Source organism: Empidonax traillii, unplaced genomic scaffold (assembly GCF_003031625.1).
Source record: "Empidonax traillii isolate 1590-97213 ecotype Southwest subspecies unplaced genomic scaffold, ASM303162v1 scaffold631:size1259156, whole genome shotgun sequence".
Lineage (NCBI taxonomy): Eukaryota > Metazoa > Chordata > Aves > Passeriformes > Tyrannidae > Empidonax > Empidonax traillii.
In genome coordinates, this window is record NW_020955824.1 from 924,619 (window position 1) to 930,618 (window position 6,000).

The window sequence follows — 6,000 nt, forward strand, 5'->3', positions numbered from 1 at the left end:
GAAAAATTCACCATCAGTATGCTGATCACATATGTCTTGGTCAACTTTGGGAGAAGCTCTCCAAAAAAGACTAAGCTCTTCTTCAATCTAATGGTGGCTTTCAAGACATCATTTTCTGCCATTCAACCCAAGTCCAGATTTACTAATGATAACAATCCAGTGTCACGGGTTAGCATTTGGAATGAATCATCAGTCACTAGAAAAGCAATGGTCAATGAACAATGAATTTGCTCTTTGAGGGAGCAAATTTCCAAATCCAGGTGTTTCCACACAAAGCTCACATCTGCCCTGCTCTGAACTCCGTCCTCCCAGTCTACAGCCAGACCAAAACAATACAGGGAGATAACTGAAGAAAATGGGACATAAAGAATGAGGAGAGAGAGATCTTTGATGCCAGTCCCCTAAAGGGCATAACAGCATCACTGTGCAATGCAAGGCAGCTGTTGATATGGGCAGATTTTCCAAGGTACTTGGAAAAGAAGTTCTGCTCAAGAAGTTGAGCAGACCTGATTTGGGAATCCTCTGTCATGCACTCAGTCTGGGTCACTCAGAGGTGCTGCTGCACATAGCAGCAATCCTGAGAAATTTTTATTTTAGGCAGATGTGACCAGGATGAACCTTAATGATGACAAAATAAACTGAGGCCTGTTATTAAGGCACGCAAACGCTGTGATTTCTGACATTAATAACAGTGCAAGCTAGCTTAGCATCCCATACAGTAGTCTTTTCCTCCAAAAGGGAAAAGAATGACTCAACTCCATGAGAAGCTGAGAAAATGGCAGGAGGAAAACAATGATCATCTTTGGAAAACATTTTATACATATTTCCTGGTAGCTTCACACACACAGTTGGAAATGCTATAGATAATAAATTGTCTAATCACCTTTCTGCCATAAAACTTATATAGGTGAGATCAGAATTTATGTAGTTGTGCTTCAAAGCAATAAGTCTGTCTGATCTTACTGTTCCAATCTTCTTCAAGTTATCATTTTTATTGCTTTTTTCAGACACTGTTATTTATAGGGGAAGGAAAAAAAGTTATTGACAAACTGTTCAATCTGTTACACAGAGAGTGTAATGAGATCCTGGTTACGCTGTGCCAGTCACTGGAGAACAAATCAGCTTGGTGTGTCTTCCCGTGGAAGAAAGCTGCAGAGGAGACCTTTCCATTGGCTATCAAAAAGCACTGGGGATTTCTTCTGTTTTGGTTTGACATTAAAGCTTTATATTTAAAAAAAAAATTATACACTCTGACAGTGAGCCTAGATGCTAGAGGAGCAATTCAGAAAGGAGAGTACCAATTACTGGGTGCTTTTAGTTCACACTGGGGTTTACAAATATAACCTCAGCAACCCCAAATCAAGAGAGAGGATATATCCAACAGTGAACATCAGCTACTTCACTTGGCACCAGCTGTGTGCTAAGCCTATTTGATTTGATTGACTTTTGTGGGTCAGAGTCAGTCCGTGCTGAGCAGTGAAATGGGAATCCATGACAATAGACTGACAGTTTTGTACAATCAAGTGCAAATGACTCAATACAAAACTTGCAACCTGAAATTTATAATTGCTTTGGCAATCTGTTTCTATGGCAGCAGCTAATTTCCTGCAGCTACTTCGGTAGACTAGTAATATCGACTATTATTGCAAAAAGATGTCTCTTCTTATGACTCAACTACCAGAAATACTATATCTGTTAAGTGTTAAGAAATGTAACCTATATGCCACAACAGAGTCCTTATTGACATATGAATAAATTCAATATTCCTATGTATTCAAACTTTTGCAATGAAGATTTGAAGATCAAAAAAGGAGGAATCATCTGAGGTTTACATGAATAGGACTAGCTCAGCAGTTTCTATGGCACAAGATTGACAGAAAAATAGCCTCAGTAAGGCAAGGAAGAAAAGGAGGCTCAGGGGAGACGTTGTCACTCTCTACAACTACCTGAAAGGAAATTTTAGCAAGGTAGGGGTCAGTCTGTTTTCCCAAGTAACAAGTGAAAGGATAAGAGTAAATGGCCTCAAATTTTTCTAGAGGAGGCTTAGATAGGATATTAGGAAAAATTTATTCACCCAATGAGTTGTCTGTCAAGCATTGAAACAGGCTGCCCTGATAAGTGGCGGATTCACCATCCCTGGAGGTATTTAAAAGACATACAGATGTGGTATTTGGGCATGGTTTAGAGGTGAATTTGGCAGTGCTGGGTTAACAGGTGGACTTGATCTTAGGGGGTCTTTTCCAACCTAAGCCATTATGTGGTTCTGTGCTGGCTCACAGAAAGTCATCTAGTGACTGCTGGCTACAGTGCAAGCAGGAAGAATATAGCAGGGGCAGCACTGAAAGAATCAGTCTTGAACACTGAGACTTTCTGGCTGACTGAAGTGTTGAGGTCATGAAGGCAGCAAACAGAACCATACTAGTGTCATCCTCCTTGAAACAGGACCTGTGTTCATATAACATCTACCAGGCTGCCTGCTGGTGTATCAGTGTGGTGTTCTATGAACAGTTTGGTAGCTGCTGCTGAAGCGTTCTGCTTTATGACATACACAGTAAAGAGGGGAAGGGTCTTGCATCTCTTTTCAGGCAGATGATGCAACCAAAAAAAAGTATACCACATAGCCTGTTAACAACCACAACACTCTTCTGATTTGTTTCCCAAGAGAAACCACTTGTTTGTTGCTGGTCTTGAGAGGTTCAGAATCTTGCTGGGACAAGTTCTGGTGATTAACAACAATCTGCTGCCTTATCCAGAGCCTATATCAGATTTCTCATTTTGGGAATTGAACCGGTTCATGAGATCTTATCTCTAGAAGCATTTAGAGGAAATGTTCTGCAAGGCTGATGCTCAAAAAACAAGCAGAATATTTTTTGATTGAGAATAATTTTTCAAAATAGTTAAAATCTGCAATATTTATTCGTATTTGCTTCAAATGAAAGTAAGAATAAATGCATTTAGTTTTAAATCAAAATATTCTGTGTTGCATCAAACCACAAAATGTTGATTCATTTTTTCCATTTCACTTTGGTTTTAATCACAGATGCTTCTTTTTTTTTTTTTTTTTTTTTAAATCAGTACAATTTTATCCCTGGGAATTTAGACTAAACAACATTAAATCAATTTTAATTAAAAGCTTTAGTTATTTCCCTGCAGATTTATTTCAAAATCAGAAATAGGCATGGAAGTTACTGGCACTATTCAGCATATAAATTTTTTACTGAAAGCATAGAAAAATTTGAGTTGGAGGGAACCGCTGGAGGTCATCTGGTCCAATCTCTCGTTCAAACCAGGATTCAGTTGACTCAAGGTCTTCGCAAACTATGCTTTCAAAATCTCCAAGAATGAAGAGTCACTAGCCTCTCTGGCACTAAGCTGCATCTGTCAGACGCGTTTGCTCTATGAAGTAGCTTGTGTGGTGGTCTCCCGCTGTGGGATGTGACCTATTTACACAGTTATCAGAGATCAAGTTATAATGTCTGCAAGTAAAACAAAGTTCAATATATCACGTGCTACTATGTGCAACAGTTGTTCAGAGACGTTGTTTCTGCTCTTGCAGCAAACAGGATTGCACACACAGTAAGGTCCATCTTCTATGAAAGCAATCATCAGAAAATTCAAGGTGTGGAGTGTCATAGTTATTGCAAGCCTGAAACTGTATAGGAACCCCAAATCTGTCGTTTTTCACTGGTTTATTTCTGAGAATTAGAAGTGAATGGGAACAGTTTTTAAGAAAGCTTAAACTTTCAGTGAGTTTTCCTGCACTACAAACTTTAATAAATACTTCTTTAGGAAAAACAGAAATTAATGTCCTCATAAACACCAACAATTCACTAGTTTACCAAATCCCCATTCCACTTACTCTCTAGAATTATAATTAAAGAATATTAATAGCTTTTATTTAGCTTATCCCTGAAGTAAGATCTGAATCTACTCTCTGGAGGTACTGATATCCCTTCACTGCTGAGTGGGCGTATCGGGTCTGGCTCGGTTGAGTTCAATTTCCCATAGCAGGCCTCATAGTGCTGTGTTTTGCATTGGTAGCTAGAAGGGTGTTGATAATGCACTTGTATTTTGGCTACTGCTGAGCACAGCATCAGCATTGTAATATTGCTTCCTCAAACGAGGGGAAGACCCTGGGAGAAGACCCAAGTAGGTCAGCTGACCCAAACTGACTAAAGGGGTATTCCATACCATATGTCAGCTCAGGTATAAAAGCTAAGGCAAGGAGAAGGAAGGCAGGCATTCATTTAGTTATTTGCCCAGATATGATTAGGAGGAATCAAGGTCAATGTGTATGCCTTTTTAGGAAAAGTATGCCCTGTACTTACATCCAGTAACTGACAGTTTGCCACTGTTTTCCTTCTTTTCAGCTGAAAGAACCAAGCAGCTGTAACTACAACAACATAACAGGAAAATACAAGAACATTTAAAGCCTTGCTCTTGCTGCGCATTTCCTGTTCATTTTTGGTGTGCTCATTTCCACATTATTACCAAAAATTTCTCAAAGTTTCTAGCATCACTGTCATAAGAGTTCAAAAGACAAATTACATCCAAATTTGTCAGATGCCAATACAGACTTGATTTTTTTCCCTAAATCTCTAAAAATAGAGTCCACAACTCACCACATACTGATATTGCACAGTGGTCCCACGATAAGCAGCAACATATCAAAATTTTTATTATTTCTTCTGCAATCTGTTGCCAACTCCTATTCATCTGGGATCTTCAGACGTGTTTCCCATACTGATAGTAAAGTGCTGTAGATGTAGGAGTCCTTGACAGCTTTCTTTCCTTTGATCTCTCTAGATCTTTCATCTGGCTTCTTTCATTACATATTTCTTTCTGCTCATCTTCATGGTCCTCCTCATATCCCTTGCTTTCATTTGTTATGCCCCCTTCTTCCCAGCCATGTATCCCAACAAACTACTTTGCTGAGCTTTCCTCAATACTTATGTCCTATGTTTTTTAATTCTTTGTCTATAATTGCTGATAACATTCTTTCCTCCTGATAGGTACACTTAATTCACTCTTGAACACGAAGTCTAAAAACCATAGATCTTCCCCTAGAAAACTTACTGATCAAACAAGTTGCAGTTACAGAGAACAGATGTTCTTGGGGGTGAGATTGGGATCAGCAGAGTACAGAGATGAGCTGAAGCAACAAGTGTTCAATTTTGTCGTTTCTTTGAATACAGTGTGTGTGCCATCAGGTTTCTAAGTTAACAATTTTTTAATTATCTGTAAAATACTTTATTAATAGTAGTAATTTTATATAATAAATAATTTATAATATTTATATTTTTATATAATTTATTATATATTTATATAATTTTATATATTATATATTATACAAATATATATTTTTAATTTTTATATATTTATATAATATCATATTTCTAATAAATAATCTTAGTCATCAGTCAAGTTAATCACAAATATCAGTTTCAAAATTTTCAGGGAGGTTTTTCTAGACTGAAAACTGGCAGCAGTGTATAGGGCAGAAAAACCCCAATGATTTACCACTCCTTGCTTCCTGTTTCTGCAGTAGTCATCCTCCAGAGCATCTCATCCTAACAGCCCAATGCAAGCAGAGTCAACATCTTTTGTATCATTTTAATTGTCTGGAAAGTATTTTCTGAATTTCAAGTTTTTGAATTCCAGCTTTTCCAAACAGAGTAGTTGCAGCAGGGTCCCATTGGTTATTTCTGCCTTGGTGTATTTGAAAGGTTTATTTGCTTGAGAATGGATTACAACATGTGATAGTAATTAGCAGCAGAACTCTCACCAAATGCTAAATAAATTCCTTGTGATCAAAATCATATTAGGTAAATAAATACCAAATAACTGATAAACAAAGGCTTCTGCAGGAGTTGATTTTATGAAGAAAACTTAACGAAAGCACTGGGTCCTCAAGAACTTCCCTAAAGAATGGAAAAGCAGCAGGGACTGAAAGGCAGTAATAACACCAGGATTAGAGTGCTTCTTTTTTTTTTTTTTTTT